The sequence below is a fragment of the Triturus cristatus genome, chromosome 5_1 (genome assembly GCF_964204655.1).
Source record: "Triturus cristatus chromosome 5_1, aTriCri1.1, whole genome shotgun sequence".
NCBI lineage: Eukaryota > Metazoa > Chordata > Amphibia > Caudata > Salamandridae > Triturus > Triturus cristatus.
In genome coordinates, this window is record NC_140587.1 from 949,959,488 (window position 1) to 949,978,347 (window position 18,860).

The window sequence follows — 18,860 nt, forward strand, 5'->3', positions numbered from 1 at the left end:
TTAGTCGAAACCGTATCGTTATAGTCTTTCTTTACTCTTGATGAACACGTGACTACGTCACCGTCATATCCTCAACACACAGGGTCCTAACATTTTCGAAGGAACCCAGAAAGTTAGTAAAGAGGAAACCGATTGAAACTCTACATCATGGTAAGCTTACACGCACGAATTAAGTCCGCATTACTATTTTTCCTTACCCGTCGATCAATATTCACATATGGTATAACGTTTACACAATACCATTTTATGTTTTTCAGAACGCTTATTTTTAGGTCTCGACCTTGCTATCGCGTAAGCGATCGCGAAGCGAGACTATAGAGAGCGGGTTTGAAAAGTGCTCCCAAAAAGCGAATTGCATGGCTAGCACGCGCACAATCACGCGCATCGTGCCGCCATGCAATCCGCCTTTTGGGAGCACTTCAAAGGGTCCGCTCCCCCGCCCCCAAACGCGCGCGCGCCACGCTCCGCCGGGCTTGTCTTTTTAAAAAAGATTTTTTAACTTTAAGCGCGAGGCGCGCGTGCGGCCAATGCTTGTTATCTGCAGGCACGTGCGAAACTGCCCTCTCGTGTATTATGTTCCCTGTCACCGGTTTCAGAGTCTAGCTCCCCTCCTTCGGGAACTGATGCTGCTGTGTTTGTGTCGAAGCGCTGTTCGTGCCAAGTGCGCAGCCGCGTGAGCCTACACCACCCTATGCGAGTCGGGAGCCGCAGCAGCGGTGTCAAAGGTGCGTAGGGGAGTGTATGTTTGAGAAGCAAATAGGCTGCTTTAGACCTGTCAAAGCTGTGCGGTAGTGAATTAAACGGAGTTCCTTCAGATGCCTTAGAGGAGTGTGCCGTCAGTGAGGTTAACTCTTTATAGGTCAGTGGCCAGCCAACCACATGCTTAGCAGAGTCGGGCTGCTACGTCATATTTTTGCAGATTGGGTAGTCCAAGTCGTCTCGCTCCCACTGGAGCAGTTATGTTGCCAGGGATACTCGGTGGGGCCTCAAACTGGTGATCATTGCGTCTATTTCTATAAAAAAGATCAATGCAGAATTATAGGAAGATTTACAAACTAATACCATAGCCGGGATAGTATAATCATCGCCCTATTGGCATATGGCAAATGTAGTCCAACACGCTATCTGCTATTTAATACCACAGAGAGCTCTCCCGAGGTCACCCTCGTTCACCTGGTCTCAGTGTGATACTGTGTATACCCAAGTAGTAGAATATTGTAGCTTCCCATCTCAGTCAACCGAGTACTGAATCTTAGCAAATAACTGTCCCTCTGTGCAGCCCTTCTACTTCTGCTGACAGGCCCACACTTCTCCCGCTGTGCGTCGCACACATTTGCTCTACAAGCAACATCTTCTGAAGCATGTTAAGGTTTGAGGCAAACGCAACACGCGGGCTTCCTCCCCACTTCTCTCCATGATGTGCTCACCCATGTGTGCTTCCTCCTCACTTCTCTCCATGTGTGCTTCCTCCCCACTTCCCTCTGTCATGTGCTCACCCTGTGTGCTTCCTCCCCACTTCCCTCCGTGATGTGCTCACCCATGTGTGCTTCCTCCCACTTCCCTCCCTGATGTGCTCACCCTGTGTGCTTCCTCCCCACTTCCCTCCGTGATGTGCTCACCCATGTGTGCTTCCTCCCACTTCCCTCCGTGATGTGCTCACCCATGTGTGCTTCCTCCCACTTCCCTCCGTCATGTGCTCACCCTGTGTGCTTCCTCCCCACTTCCCTCCGTGATGTGCTCACCCATGTGTGCTTCCTCACACTTCCCTCTGTCATGTGCTCACCCTGTGTGCATCCTCCCCACTTCCCTCCATGATGTGCTCACCCTTGTGTGCTTCCTCCTCACTTCTCTCCATGTGTGCTTCCTCCCCACTTACCTCCGTGATGTGCTCACCCTTGTGTGCTTCCTCCTCACTTCTCTCCATGTGTGCTTCCTCCCCACTTACCTCCGTGATGTGCTCACCCATGTGTGCCTCCTTCCCACTTCACTTTGTGATGTGCTCACCCTGTGTGCTTCCTCCCACTTCCCTCCGTCATGTGCTCACCCTGTGTGCTTCCTCCCACTTCCCTCCGTCATGTGCTCACCCTGTGTGCTTCCTCCCCACTTCCCTCCGTGATGTGCTCACCCATGTGTGCTTCCTCCCACTTCCCTCCGTCATGTGCTCACCCTGTGTGCTTCCTCCCCACTTCCCTCCGTGATGTGCTCACCCATGTGTGCTTCCTCCTACTTCCCTCCGTCATGTGCTCACCCTGTGTGCTTCCTCCCCACTTCCCTCTGTGATGTGCTCACCCATGTGTGCTTCCTCCCACTTCCCTCCCTGATGGGCTCACCCTGTGTGCTTCCTCCCCACTTCCCTCCGTGATGTGCTCACCCATGTGTGCTTCCTCCCACTTCCCTCCGTGATGTGCTCACCCATGTGTGCTTCCTCCCACTTCCCTCCGTCATGTGCTCACCCTGTGTGCTTCCTCCCCACTTCCCTCCGTGATGTGCTCAACCATGTGTGCTTCCTCCCACTTCCCTCCGTGATGTGCTCACCCATGTGTGCTTCCTCCCACTTCCCTCCGTCATGTGCTCACCCTGTGTGCTTCCTCCCCACTTCCCTCCATGATGTGCTCACCCATGTGTGCTTCCTCCCACTTCCCTCCGTCATGTGCTCACCCTGTGTGCATCCTCCCCACTTCCCTCCATGATGTGCTCACCCTTGTGTGCTTCCTCCTCACTTCTCTCCATGTGTGCTTCCTCCCCACTTACCTCCGTGATGTGCTCACCCATGTGTGCTTCCTCCCACTTCCCTCCCTGATGTGCTCACCCTGTGTGCTTCCTCCCCACTTCCCTCCGTGATGTGCTCACCCATGTGTGCTTCCTTCCCACTTCACTTTGTGATGTGCTCACCCTGTGTGCCTTCTCCCCACTTCCCTCCGTCATGTGCTCACTCATGTGTGCTTCCTCCTACTTCCCTCCGTCATGTGCTCACCCTGTGTGCTTCCTCCCCACTTCCCTCTGTGATGTGCTCACCCATGTGTGCTTCCTCCCACTTCCCTCCGTCATGTGCTCACCCTGTGTGCTTCCTTCCCACTTCACTTTGTGATGTGCTCACCCTGTGTGCTTCCTCCCCACTTCACTTTGTGATGTGCTCACCCTGTGTGCTTCCTCCCACTTCCCTCCGTCATGTGCTCACCCCGTGTGCTTCCTCCCCACTTCCCTCCATGATGTGCTCACCCTGTGTGCTTCCTCCCCACTTCCCTCCGTGATGTGGTCACCCATGTGTGCTTCCTCCTACTTCCCTCCGTCATGTGCTCACCCTGTGTGCTTCCTCCCCACTTCACTTTGTGATGTGCTCACCCATGTGTACTCCTCCCCACCACCCTCCGTGATGTGCTCACCCTTGTTTGCTTCCTCCCCACTTCCTTCCGTCATGTGCTCACCCATGTGTACTCCTCCCCACCACCCTCCGTGATGTGCTCACCCTTGTGTGCTTCCTCCTCACTTCTCTCCATGTGTTCTTCCTCCCCACTTCACTCCGTGATGTGCTCACCCCGTGTGCTTCCTCCCCACTTCCCTCCGTGATGTGCTCACCCATGTGTACTCCTCCTCACTTCCCTCCATGATGTGCTCACCCTGTGTGCTTCCTCTCACTTTCCTCCGTCATGTGCTAACCCATGTGTGCTTCCTCCCACTTCCCTCCGTCATGTGCTCACCCTGTGTGCTTCCTCCCCACTTCCCTCCGTGATGTGCTCACCCTTGTGTGCTTCCTCCCCACTTCCCTCTGTCATGTGCTCACCCTGTGTGCTTCCTCTCACTTTCCTCTGTCATGTGCTCACCCTGTGTGCTTCCCCCCACTTCCCTCCGTCATGTGCTCACCCTGTGTGCTTCCTCCCCACTTCCCTCCGGGACGTGGTCACCCTTGTTTGCTTCCTCCCCACTTCACTCCGTGATGTGCTCACCCTGTGTGCTTCCTCCCCACTTCCCTCCGTGATGTGCTCACCCATGTGTGCTTCCTTCCACTTCCCTCCGTCATGTGCTCACCCTGTGTGCTTCCTCGCCACTTCCCTCCGTAATGTGCTCACCCTGTGTGCTTCCTCCCCACTTCCCTCTGTGACGTGGTCACCCTTGTTTGCTTCCTCCCCACTTCACTCCGTGATGTGCTCACCCTGTCTGCTTCCTCCCACTTCCCTCTGTGATGTGCTCACCCATGTGTACTCCTCCCCACTTCCCTCCGTGACGTGCTCACCCATGTGCACTCCTCCCCACTTCCCTCCGTGATGTGCTCACCCCTGTGTACTCCTCCCCACTTCACACCGTGATGTGCTCACCCTGTCTGCTTCCTCCCACTTCCCTCCGTGATGTGCTCACCCATGTGTACTCCTCCCCACTTCCCTCCGTGACGTGCTCACCCATGTGTACTCCTCCCCACTTCCCTCCGTGATGTGCTCACCCATGTGTACTCCTCCCCACTTCCCTCCGTGATGTGATCACCCATGTGTACTCCTCCCCACTTCCCTCCGTGATGTGCTCACCTTACACAACTATTACCATACACAATACGTATCACCTTCATATTCTTAGAGATATTTGCATACCTTACATTATTCAAATTTGCAAATAACTACATTTTATTCCATATATTTGTTCTCATCTGCATAACCTGCTCTCATCTGCATAACCTGCTCTATCTCGAATTATTAAACTTTGAGCTATTGGTGTTCCATTATTTAGCAATGCCAATAGCACAAACTTTAATAATGCGAGACCTATTGCATTGCAAATGCTTGTTACCATTTTGTTACCTTGTTGTTCTTCTCGTCATGCATCTAAGATCTCTAACAACCTAAATAGACAGGTCAGAATTCAACCTTGTATATCGTTTGAACCACAGCGTTAAATTCTATCTTCCTCACTATTATTGAGCACGCTTTTCGTTATCACCACGTATGACTTTCCTGTATTTGCCACATCTTTTCTTTCCACATAGTCGTATTTTGCTTACGTTAATCGTTATGACACGATAAGCACGCTTGCCCGTTTATTTCCAATCACGAATAACCATTTGATCACATTAGTTCACAATTAAATCTTTCACGTGGTCCGGCACCCTTTCCTTTCTCTTTTACCCGATATACTAATTCACAACTTTGCCATAATCACTACCATTAGCATGCGAACAGTGAAACTGATTTTTTGTTATTTGTGTTATACCTTGCTATATGTTATTCGTTTAATGTTTTCAGAATCAAGTCCCCTGACGAAGGGTTCGCCCGAAATGCATTGGGCAGACATGTGATGAATAATGAATTTTATCGATTGAAAACTATGACCAAAATAGAATGAACATTATATGAATTACATAAGGATCGTTTGAAATAAAAGACGCCTTGAAACTACAAATTTTACAATTGGTGCACAATTATTTAAACATTCAACTAATGTCGGAGTGCTGAGTAAGAGACGTTACTCCTACGGGAATCAACGCAATTATTTTATGAGATCCAAGAATTAGACACTCTAGACAGAACCTGTTGTGTAAGTCATTATACCATACCCACCAATAAAGCCACTTGCCTTGATTCACAAGCAAAGAGCTAACTCTTGGACTCTTGAAACCCTCTGTTGAATGGCAAATTAATAGTGAAATCCGGTTATTATAATCCACCTTATCACAGTGCTTACTATCTTATTCGTATCGCACCAAGCAAGCATTTAGGAATGAATTTCAAAATGTTATCATAAACAAAAAATAGTCAAACAAAAAATAGTGAAGAGCACTCTGTTGCTTCACAGTGGTTGAGAGGATGAAGAAAACCTCTCTTATAGCGCTGGAACCAGTACAAGCGTGCCTGACGGCCGCAGCGCAGAGGGAGGGGAAGCTCCCATGGAATACTAAATCATGACTTAACTATGACTACCCTTCCTCCCTCTCCCTTCTCTCCTTTCCCTCTCCCCTTCTCAAAATGCATAAAGACTTTTTGTTGTTTTTCTAATAGATTTCTAGTACTGCATATTCATTTTGGTTTATCAATATTGTTCTTGTATTTGGTTGATATGTAGTGTGTATTGAATTCAATAAAGCTTTTTTAACACAACTTAAGGGGTGGGACAGACACACAAGTGCACGCTGCTAAATCCCAGACAAAGGGAAGGGGAGGGGGGCTGGTGCTGGTGCATGTGCACCCTTACCACTCCTGCCAGGGTTGTGGTAACTTTGTTGACATGCTGGATTCTCTTAAATATTCGGCAGCATGATGCATGCCACAGTAAGCCTTTTGGCCTGCCCTCCTGCCATCACTGCACTGTTGTGATTGCCGCATGCTAGCAAACACTCACTTGGCCTCATGAGGGTCATAGTCATGGCAACATCCCTATACTAAATCATAGTGCTTATAATGCCCTCCTACGAGGAGGACAAATGTTTGTGCTCTTCCCGTATGCCTCCCCCTTGGTGCCACCATGCTCCTAACCATTGCAGCAACATGGCATACCGGGTAAGTGCACTCTTGTCTCTCGTTATGACATTACTGACAGCATTCCCTGACTTGTTCCCATATGTATGCGAGCCATTTATGACATCCCAATTAAATGCTACTAATGGGGCTGCAGCACAATTGGTGCCACTCACTTCAGTAGCCCCTTAAAACATGTCTGAGATCTGCGATTTTTGCCTGAATGCAGATTTAAATTGCCAATGCGACTTGCCAATATACCCTCTTGCCAAGCCTTAAACTCTCTTTCTATTACATATATGTAAGGCTCCCTGTTTTCCGTTTTTATTGGTTTTTACAGATAAATACAGACAGAAACCATTTATTTTCTTGTCTGTATTTATTTTTAAATGTGGATAAAAATGGAAATTGGGGGCTTTTTGAGTGATTGTAAATACACTTTGCCATGACTGCCAGGCCAATAATTGTGTGGATTGATAGGTAAGGGGGGTTAACAAAAAGGAATTTTAGTATCGAGGCTAAAACAGCAGAAGATATGCACTAGGCTTAGACTGAAATGTACATATTTTCATATAAGTACATTGATTTATCTTCTGCAGGTGTTAATATCGCTGAAACCTGGCAGGCATTCAAGAGTGACTGCATATTTATTGGTTTATTAAATGCGGAAATATACCAGTTTCAGCTTTATTTTTTCACAAAACCCATTATAAATATGGATAAATACAGATAAGTTGACAAAAAATAAATATGGATAAATACAGATGGAAATGTTAAAAACATAAATACCATAAAACCGGGAGCCCTACATATAAGTCACCCCTAAGGTAGGCCCTTGGTAGCCCATAGAGCCGGGTGCATTGTAATTAAATTGTTGGACATCTACTCCTGAGTTTTAAGGTGTTTTTTACTACAGTGAGACCTGCCTGTCCCATAACATAACATTGGGTGGCCTTATTTCATTTAATAAGTTTCAACGTTTGATTGAGGACAGCTAAGCATTTCATGTTTGGTCTCTCTAAAATTGTAATTAAAAATCCTCTTAAATGGTAAGGTGAAATTTAAAATACCAAATTTGAAAATACCACTTTCAGAAGGTTGGCATTTTCCTGCACTTTGCCATTTGATACCTACAATCTTCCTGGGTCACATGACTGGGTGTTACTAACAGTTAGACTTTGTGAATTCCACCCAGACAGTCACACAGTAGAGGGATTAGGTGTGCCTAAATGGGCCATCTGCTGGCTGGATGGGGGGCAGAGCTGGACACAGCCTCACTTGCAACTGAATAGGTTGTGCTCTGCCTTCACACATAGGGCTTATCCTCTCCAAATTGTCTGTGCAGCCAGCTTGGAGCCATGACAGGCGAGTCAGGAAATTCCAAGCACTTCAAAGAGCAACCTCTAGAAACTTCTCCCAACTTAAAAAAAGTCACAGGGTATAAATATAGGGCCCTCAGACCCACTCTTTAGTTCACTTTCAGGACCTGTGGAAGGACTCTCAGAGGACTGCCTGCTGCTGTGGCATGCTGTGTACTTCACAAGACTGCTTTGCTGCTCCTGGAAGGAGTTCTCTTCTGCCTGTAGCCTGCTTTCAAACCTCAGAGGCCAGCTCTGCTGTTGAGCCCCACATCTTCACCTGAACCCAAGACTACTAGAGAGACTTCCAGGGCAAGTCTGCTGGCCTTCTGTTCAGACCCACAGAAACATAATGGGCTCTAACCATCTTCAATCAGTACCTGGGCCCAGTTGGAGTAAGTTCCTGACGCCGAATGGCACCTCTCAAGTCTGGGACCTTGGTGTGTTTCAGCTGAGCTCTCCTGGAGTTTTTTTTATTTTTAATAACTTTTTGTTGGATTTTGAAACATACAAAACCAAACAACAGTATCTGGCCATGACTGACAAAAGTTACATATGCTTGAAAAACACAAAAGTACACGGTAAATCTACAGTCAGTTCACACTTAACAGCAATGTCAGCACTTACATCAATAACGTCAGGTGGTCGAACCAAAAACATTAAAAGAAAAAAGAAAACACCCACTAAGTATAGCACATCTGAGGTGAAACACTGTGTACAGTGGTCCACTAACTCTCTTGCCTTCCAGCCCACCCACCAAGCCCCTCCCTCCCGTCAATACAGTTATGCAGGAAAATTCATGGTCTCCTCATTCCAATGACACCTGTTACTCGGGGCAATGCTCCAAGTTGACCCCGTGATAAGCTGCCTACCTTTCCCATCATTTATAGCATTTTTGATGGCATCTACGTGCGATGTAAGTTGGCATTCCAATCCCAAGCAGTCGTATAGACATCCCTTCCACTACTGCAGCAAGGGGGCGATAGCATCCCTCCAGGCCAGTGTAATGTCCCATTTCTCTATAACTAGCATAGCCACAGTAGGGTTCGTATGTATCTGTTCCCGTCAATGTCATCAGAAATGTGAAGCAGGGTGTACAGTGTGGTCCACAGCAGCATCTGCTACGGCACCTCCTCTAAATAGTCAAACACTACCTGCCAAAATGGCATCAGGATAGAGAAGCTCCAGATTGTGTGCCAAAAATCTCCATTGGTCCCTTGGTTTCTCAGACAGGCCGCGGACACAATCGTGCCCCTCCTCCAGAGTATCTCCCTTGTATAATATACCCAGTGCAACTATTGTAGCTGAATGAGGGGTACTGGGATGCGATGGCTGTTTCCCTAGAAGAGGCCAGCGTCTCTCTTCAGTCCTTGAATTCCATCGGGGCTAAGTCATTGGTCCATGCTTCTCAGAGTGACCAAAGGTGTCGAGGGCACTCTTTTTTTTGGGGGGGGGGGGTTATATAGCGCAAACTAGACTCGAAGGTATCAGACCTCTTTACTTGCGCACCAGTTGCGTTACAGACGGATACATTTACTTTTTTTGTTTGTTAGGCACAGGGAGATTAATTGATTTGCCCAGAATCACAGGATGTTGAGTGTCCCTGCCGAGACTTGAACCTGTCCCCCAGCTTTGAGGTCGACCGCCCTAGACATTAGGCTACCAGACCAATATATGTCTGAGATCTTATGATCAGGGGTCAGGTGTATCTTGCCCTCCAGGGGAGTGACCTCCAGAATCTCCTCAAGGCAGGACAGGTATGGTTTAAGGGCATGGCAGAGCTGATGGTATTTATAGAATTGTAATTTATGGAGCTGAAACTCCTCCTGCAGTTCCACAAAAGTCTTCAGAGAGTTCCCTTCGAGCACGTCTCCTAACCAGGAGATGACGATAAGGTCCCATTGCCGAAACCCCTGTAGGTCAACCATCTGGCGCCGGGTTGTGTCAGCTCAAAGGGGTGTCAACCAGGTGTATCGGACCCACCCCGTGGCCGCTTCAGCCTCTCTCTAAGCTCTCAAAACCAATCTTGTGGTGGGGTGGAGTCCCTAGGAGATCATCACCCATTCAAATGATGAGGGAGTGTCTGCGTTCCCATTGCCCAACCCTCAGCCACCTATGCCTGGTCCGCGAAACCCTGGAACCACCAGTGATTCAAAATAGTCATTTGAGCCGCCCTTTAATAGAAGCGTAATTTAGGGTGGCGAAGCCCCCATTGTAAGTTGACTTACAACAGTTGGAGAGGGTGATCCGGGGTGGACCATGATTCCACAAGAACCTCTGCAGCGATGACACTACGTGTAAGAAGAGAGATGCGGGAAGAGAAAAGGGGAAGTTGGTATATCAAATGTGGTAGTGTCACCTTTTTAAAAATTGCTGCCTAGGAGGGACAGGCAAAACGATTCCCACAGCTTAAAATCCATTGTCAGTCTGTTCAATTGGGGCTTTATGTTCAGCTCCCAGGCACTGGCCTCATCATCAGTGATGTATAACCCTAAATATTGAAAGCCCTGACAGAGAACCTTCAGCCCAGAGGTCGATGACAAGTCCGAAGGACCCTTTCCTACTACGTACACTGAAGATTTGTTGGGGTGCATACGCAGTCCCGTAAAGTCTCCAAAGATCTGTAATATCTGGAGAGCATGTGGTCCCAAGTGTGGGAGGTCCATCAGAAAGATTAACATGTTGTCTGCATACAGGGTTTTTCGCTCCTCGGTCCAGGATTCCCATACAAACTCCTGTAGTTGTGCATCTGTCCTAATCCAGGCAGCCAGGGCTTGATGGCCAGGCAAATACTAGCAGCGAAAGAGGACATCCCTGTCTCATCCCCCGTCCAATCTGGCAGGCTTGTATGACAGAGGCATGCATGGCTAAACCATAAATGCCTCTACAATACAGCCCTAACAACGAATGCGTCTGAACAAGGCATTCCTTTACTATGCATGCCTTTAACACACAACTTCATGGAAAAGGCATGATTGGTAAAGGGATGTGTGGTAAAGATTATACTCCTGCCCTTCCACCCTCAGCCCTAAAACCATGGCCCCTGTCCTATAAAAAACCCAACCCCCAAACCCTAAAAACGTCCCCATCCCTAAAACCTAAAACTACCTAGACCTTCCCTGCCCTGAGCACTAAATCCTTGGCTCTGCCCTATAAACAACCCTGCCACCGAGCCCTAAAAACAACCCTACCCCTAAAACCTAAAACGACCCGACCCCCCTACCCTGAAGCCTAAAACCTTGCCCATTACCCTATAAACAACCTGACCCTCCCTGAGCCTTAAAAACTACCTCCATCCCCCAAACCCGGCCCCAGCCCTTTTTACCTGTCCGCGTCCACCTCTTCCTGTTCTTACCCATCCAGATATATAGACCGTGCACTGCCTTACCCGCGCATATGCGTGGTTATGGAAAGCATGGTCGCTTGCAGGGAAACAGCACGCATGGCTCAGCCTACGTTGTAAAGGTATTTCCCATGCAGAAGACATGTAACACCACTCCCCCCACTCTCACCTGCGCAAAGAGGTCGGTGTAAAGGAGCCTCACATAACCATTGAATGAGGTTCAAAGTTCAACTGTTCTAGGAGAGTAAAGAGATATGGCCAGCAGACAGAGTGGAAGGCCTTGCAGAAATCGACCTGTAACAGTGCGCCATCTTCGTGGTAGTGTCAGGAGAAGGCAGTTGCATTACACGCCCGGCAAGTGCATTACACGCCCTTCTGATATTGTGCTGCGTAGCCCTCCCTGGCATAAAACCGGACTGCTCCGGCTGGACCCATTTAGCATTGACCACAAGTAAGCTGTTGGCCAAACCCTTGGCCCACACCTTAACTTCTAGGCTCACAAAAGATATTGGCCGGTATGAGTCACATTGTTCTGGTGGCTGCCAGGGCTTAGGGATAACCACAATGTCTGTGGTTTATAGGTTCAAAGGCAGAGGACGCCCCTCCATGGCTTCTTGGAACACTTTCAACATATGCAGACCTGTAAGTGCCCAAGTGGCCTTGTGGAATTCTGCCAGGAATCTGTCTAAGCCTGTAGATTCGCCCAGTTAGAGCATCCGGAGTGGTCCCTCCAATTCATCCACAGTTATATTGAGATCTAAGTCCAGTCTGTCTGCATTGGAGAAAGGCACTAGAAAAAAATGTTATGTAGGGTCTAAGGGAAATTTTAATGACCTGCCACAGTTCTAATCCCCTAAATCTATATTGTAAACAACAAATCAATGAACTGGGGGTCTAGTCAAGTCCTGCTTTCTAAGCAGAAAGGTAAAGAGAAACGGGCTAAAAAAGTCCCAAAGAACAAAAAAAGTGAAAAGAGTAAGAGAAGCAGAAAGAAAAGACAACCAGATGCAATCGAGAGTGAACCTTGGAGCGGAATGATCGGATACCCATCAATTATCGATGTGATCAGTCTTATCATCAGGTTGTCCAATCCAAAATGAGATGCTTCTCTTGATCATAGAGAACATCTGAATGAAAAGATTACACTCGTAGGTTGTCCAAGGTTGTCAAGGGTTTGGAATGGAAAAACAAACCATAGTTGGATGATAGGATAATTGACAGGAGTGCAGTGCTAACAAGAAACAGTGAAGTGGTGTGTTAAAATAGAATTGCGAGAAAACACTACCAATTTATTACGTGTCTCGCATCCTAATTAAAACAACAGTGCAGAAAGGCAGTATTAAACAAATGACTGCCGTATAAAGGTCGACATGTTTCAGCCAAATGAGATACAATCACCTCTGAGGCTTTCTTCAGGACCTATGTTGTTATTTATCTAGCTACTGCAGTAAAGTGAAGAACACGTATAGTGATAAACATATAGATAAAGACAGACAAGTACATTTATCTCACTATCATGTGGAGATGGCACATTGTACCATTTTAAGTGTATCCTCCGTCTCAAAAGGATGCTGCGTGCATCCGTAATGATCGGGGAGCAGACCTCACCTCGCCCGGATCCTGATTCCCGACTAAGAGGCCCCGCTCTCTCCGTCGTTGCCTCGTTGCGGCACCAGAATCAGGAGGATTGGAGAAAGAACAGGCCCGGAGGTCCCTCACTAGCGTCTCCATCTCCCGGGGGAGAGCCCCTCCTGATGGGTGTTTTATGTACTGTCATAGGTTGCAAAGGTCTGGCAATATGTTGGGCTCCTGGCATCTGTTCGCCGCCGTTGGTCAAGGTATATGTATTGGGGTTTTGGGGGGCTGCCCTAGAGCACAGAAAATGCAGAGTTTTGCTGGATTTGTCTCCCTATTGATAGGTATGGCTTTGGGTGGCTGACCAAGCCATCCAAGCCTCATCAAGCATGCTCTTGTTTAGGGCCGACCCTCTGAAAAACAAGTCTCTGAGAATCATAGGACCAGGGAAATCCAAGTATTGTGCATAGGGTGCCAAGAGTCGTGTTTCCATCTTTGCAACCTCAGTGTCCTCTGGGTTACGGTGTACTTCGCGATAGCTGTTTATAATGCTGCACAAAGCTTCCTTCATCCCAGCCAAGAGAGTACCTGGGGAGGGCACCGAGTGTATGTTGTGGTGGAGGTATTCTTTGGTAGCCTAGTGGAGGGCTGCCATGAAGTCGGCATCCACCAGGGTCCAGTTATTGAGGCGCCACCGATGAGGGCCCACTCTTTTACCAATGGCTATCACCAGATAGACTGGAGAATGAGTAGACAGTCCATGTGCTTGAATGTTTGCCGCTCATATAGAGTGTCCCTGGGCCCTGGGAAGGAGGAAGTAGTCCAAGAAAGGGAGGGGTTTTATGCACTCTGGAAAGGAAGGTGTACGCTCTCTCCAGAGGATAGTGATGGCGCCACGTGTCAAGCAGGCCCATTGCCTGCATGAAATGGGCCAGGATTGTGTCATGCAATGTCAGCCCCAAACCTTTGGAGGAGCGGTCCATCGGTGTGGAGGCCACACAGTTCATATCACCTAAAAGCCATAGGCCTTCTGGGAATTTTAAAATTACACTGTGCAAGACATGTGTGAAGGGCTTCCGTGAAACTTTCAGGACGGCTCATCTCTTCACCTTATCAAGCAAGCTATTAACATTCCAGGTGAGGAATCTTGGGTACTTCGGGATCCCCCCAGGGCCAAGCCCGTTGGTCATAGTTTGCCTGGGGGTCAAGTCAGCAGGTGTGGCAAAAACACCATTGAGTGATGACGTGAAGTGGGTGCGACAAAAAACAATGCTAACAGAAAAACAAAAAACAAATTGTCTAAAACCTGGAATACAAAGCTCTTCCCCCAACCACCACCTTATACTTCTGAAACTGGAAGTACCTGTCACAGTTCTGGCTTCTGGGTGTCTCCAACATGGTGTACTGGAGTCCATACCTCTACTAGGCTTCCTGTCTAACATCCCCAAACTAAAACCCTACCCTGAAAGTGGGGAGTGCAGTTCAAGGGTCACTAGTGACTCAGTGGCACTAGCCCCGCTGAAAAAAAAACATAGCAGGAATCACAATCTAATTTAGCATCATACACAGCAGCGTGTCATAGGCATGGGATCTGGAAGCTGCAAGAAGAGCAGCATAACATCACTTACAGTCAGGTAGGGTCATGGCGGGAGGGTGGAGCCTGGGCAGGGTCAGGAGCCAGAAAAGACTCCCATTCTGATGCGGCTCTGTAGTCTCATGTCTCTGCAGACTCCCCCTTCCATGTGGCTTCACCCCCCATGGGTGCCCCTTTTCCTAGGCCGTCTCCTCACTCCCTCAAGTAGGGCTCCATGACCTGATGCGGAGTTGTTTCCAGTCCTTGCTGTTCTGTTCCACAGTCTGGGACACTCCTATGCCCATTCCCAAGCCACCACCGGAGTATCAAAGAACAAGGAATTACCTCTGACCAGAGCCTTGAAGCGGGCACGAAAAACTTGCCACCAGCGTGAAGTTCCAGTTAACCACCTCTTTATGCTACAGCACTGACCGTTCGCTGTGGCCGCCAACACGAAGATCCAGCCCCAACCATCAGTGATGCGCATCTTTGCCCTACAGTGCCAACCATCCATGACGCCAGGTCTGCTCTTCGTGCTACTTCGATGGCCAACTGCATCGCTCTTCCTTCTCCTTGCAGTCATTTCCACCTCAAACGGAACCCTTTGTGCTGGACTGTGACAGTAACTGTCTCAGCAGGACTAACCTGATCCCTGTACCCGGCTCAAGCTCCTTAGCCATTGGCCTGAACTTGTGACTTTCACCCAGTCTTGCATGGCTAGAGTGGCACTTTGTGCTTTTGTGTGCTATTTTCTCTTAAATCTTTTACAAGTTCATAACTCTGGTTCTACTGATTGGATTTTGTAGTTTTGGTGTCAAATATTACATGAAAAATTACTCAATTTGTCTTAATTGGTGTGGGGTTTTTTTGTGCTGTCTTTTCACTTTATTACTGCTTGTGTGCTGCATACATATTTTACACATAGCCTCTAAGAAAAGTCTGACTGTGTTTGTGCCCAGCTAATCAGGGTTAAGCACAGGTTATTTAGTAACTTTTTTGTGGTTCACCCTGCCAAGGATTGTGGCTGTTGCCTGACCAGGGCTCCCATCCCAGTCAACAAACAACCCAATTCACACAATACCCATGTAGATTAGGGGTGCTAATATTGGCATATTTTAGATATATAAACATTTGACTACTCAAATTTTGACTAATTTTTTAGTACACCTCATAAATTAAATATTTTGTTAAAAACATTCTGTACAAATTTAACATAATATTTTCCCATACCTAGGAAAGTTCTGACATTATCTTTTGATTGGGGCGAAGGAGCATTCCTTATTGATTCTACTAACTTTGGGCTACTACCATCCCCACTAATCACATGACCAAGGTAAGTAACTTGTTGTTCTGCAAATTTACACTTGGTGATTTTAGCAGTGAGCCCTTCATCTTTTAACACTTCTATCACCTTTAATAATTTAGAATCCTTTTTTTCTTATCCTTGCCAAAAACAAAAATGTAACCTTGGAAGCACTCTACCCCTGACATATCACCAAATAATTATCCTGTGAGCCTTTGAAAAATGGCCACAGCCAAGGTTAGACCAAATGACATGCAGTGGACCTGATAACTCCCAAAAGGGGTGATAAACGCGGTCAAAGGTTTACTTTAGGGATGAAGAGGAATTTGCTGATATGCTGAGAAATAAGTCAGTTGTGTAAAACCACTCGGCATTTCTAGTCATTGCCCTAATTTCAACTATTTTTGGCAGGGCAAATTGGTCTACCAATGTTATTATCAAAACTCCTAAGATCTATGCATAAGCAAGTTTTGCTACTGGTTTATCGAGCGACGACCAATTGCGAAATCCATTTGTTTTTTTAGCCTCAATTTACCTTTATCCCTGATAATTAATGGAGGGCAATGTTCTGTTTTTATACATTATTTTGGGATGATTTTATCTCAAGAACCCTTAACTTTTGCATTTTTTTGATGGTAGGGAAGTTCTTCATAAGGTAACATTTGGTATCTTCACTGTCACACACTACAAGTACCTGCTCTGGTTGTTAGACTCAAGTCCAATATTTAGAGAATGTTGAGCCTTCCATCCCAAAAAAGAATGCCCCCCTTCAGCTAAGTAAAGTTTGCACAAGATATGTCTACCTTGGAGGTTGATTAGAGGCATTCTATAGACAATCATATTATTAGAATCTTCGGTATAGCTTTCAGGCTTAGTATCAAGATGATTCAGATGCTCACCAATTCTTCCTACAAATTTCTGATCCAAGATCTTTTTCCAATAATAGTGTAAGGGGATCCCCAGTCAGCAGCTACTTGTAAAGAAATAACCACAAAAGGTACTCAACAAAGAGGTTTGCTGGATTCTCTGTTGGTGATGTTAAGAACAACCCTTTATTCAAAACTGTCTTTGTTTCTTTAATCACTTGAAGGATAAGTTGTGTCAGTGTCCGTAATGCCTTTCACCAGGTGTTTCATGGAATTCCTTCTTCAGACTCTTGCGAAATCTACCACTATGCCACACTCTATGCACTTTCAGTTTCTTAATGGCCGTTTTGGAAAATTAACTGAAAGTGGATCATTACCACATCTGTAGCACTTAACTACTAATGTCTTCATTCGTGGTAGTTGTTTTTTGAGTCCCTCTTTCTCCTTGTCAGTTTTCTGATCAGAAATGTTGTTTAAAGATTCTTCTGGAACTTTGTTATTGTCCTGAACTGCAGCTTTAGCACATCTTTCTGATAGTTCGGCTTTTTGCACTAATGCCACAATCTGTTTTAAATCTGCATCACAAATAATCCTTAACTTTTCTCAAATGCACTGTGTTTTAATATGCATTATTACTTGGTCAGTTTGTTAGGCAATTGTCCAAATTTAAAAGATCTCAAATAAGTTGAATAGCTGATACAAACTCTTCAACATTTTCAGTTTTAAGTTTTTTGAGTTGAAAAAATAATAATCTTCTGACCGCAATGCGCATGGTAAGTGAATAATGTTGCTCTAAATCCTTTCGAATTTGGGCAAAAACATCTATATCAACCCCACTTCCTGTTGACTTCGGTCCTCAATTATAAAGAATAAGTACGTGATTTAGTTGATCCAGAGAGTAATTCGAGGGGATCTAAACCCACTCCCTCGAAACCACCAAATGGGCTCAAGGGACATCATAATTTCTCATTTGCATACTACTCTGCATGCATACTGGCACTTTATATGCGTAGTGTTGAGCTGTATGTAGGTTAAAGTACTATTCTGACCAAATGCCCTTAGGACACTGATGTATTAAGAGTGATTGTGCTGCTACTGACATGTGAGTTTCTAGCAGTGCTTAGTTTGAGCCGGTGGTTGCCGGTGGGAGCCTCCAGCACTCATTTTTGGAAACCAACACTTATTTTTATGCGTCAGACATTTACCGAGAGTAAGAAAGGGAAAAACAAACAAAGTGGAAAGACAGGGGGAGAGAAAGACGGACCAAAATCATAAAGGAAGAAAGCAGAATCCTGCATGAATGAGATAAAAGAGGCATAAGGTGGATTCAATACTACGCAACCTTGGTATTTGGAGGGCTGACATTTAATTGCATTGGCTGTGGGCTTCTGAGAACAGCATTGAGCACTGGCAGTCATTCTTTTACAAATTAAGCACTGGTTTTGAGCCTCCACCAACTCCTTGAGTAAGCCTTGGTCCTGCTCTGGGCACTTCCCTGAAGAGCAAGGGCTAAAGAGGTTTACTTGCTTCTCTGTTTTGGAGCAATTATAAGGGCAGGGCATCAGTAGTAAAATGGCCAGGTTGATGCAATTGGAACCCAGGATCTTCTGTTTGCCCTGCGGCCTAGAATCAGTGTTAAGTACAGTGCACTTTGTCCCACCTATCCTGATTTTACAACCGTAGTAAGTGCAATAAATATTTGTTGTTGGTTACAGACTCCAGGGAGTGGTATTGCAGGTGATGTGTGTTTTTCTGATTTGCTGCACTTCAGATAATGTTCGGTGCTAACGAACGGTTGTTCATTCCCTTGTGCATGTCGCTGTCCTTCGCTGTTCCAATTGGCCACACTAGTGTCTATAAAGGAAGGCAAAGTAGAGTCCATGTCCCAGCTCTGCTTGTTCTCCCCTGACCTCTTACACTTCTCCACCATAGCAGAAACAAATACAGACACCAACACACAAACTATTATCTCAGCACCTTTCACTGCAAAGCAGCAAATAAGGCAATATATGGGCCATCATGTTGGCTGAAAACCTTGAAATATGATTTTCTAAATGTGAATAGATCTATATATGTCTAAGATACGCATATCTGCATGTATATTTTGTACATTTATTTGTAAATGTATGTATTTGCATAAGTTAATTAAAACCATTGCAATACAATAAAATAACATTTAAAAGGGAACCATTGTTTGTGAAAGTTAACAGTTCAGATAAGGTGCAATTGTGTTGTGCATGCATATTTTTTTTTTAAGACACGCAATTCACGATTTCCAGTTATAAGTAGCCCCAGCACTTTCATCTGTGTCCTATTGGGTGCCCCCATAAAAATCATTCCTAGAGACGCCACTGCTCTTCCGATTGTGTTCCTTGCAGTACTGACTATACCTTATGGGTTCCAGA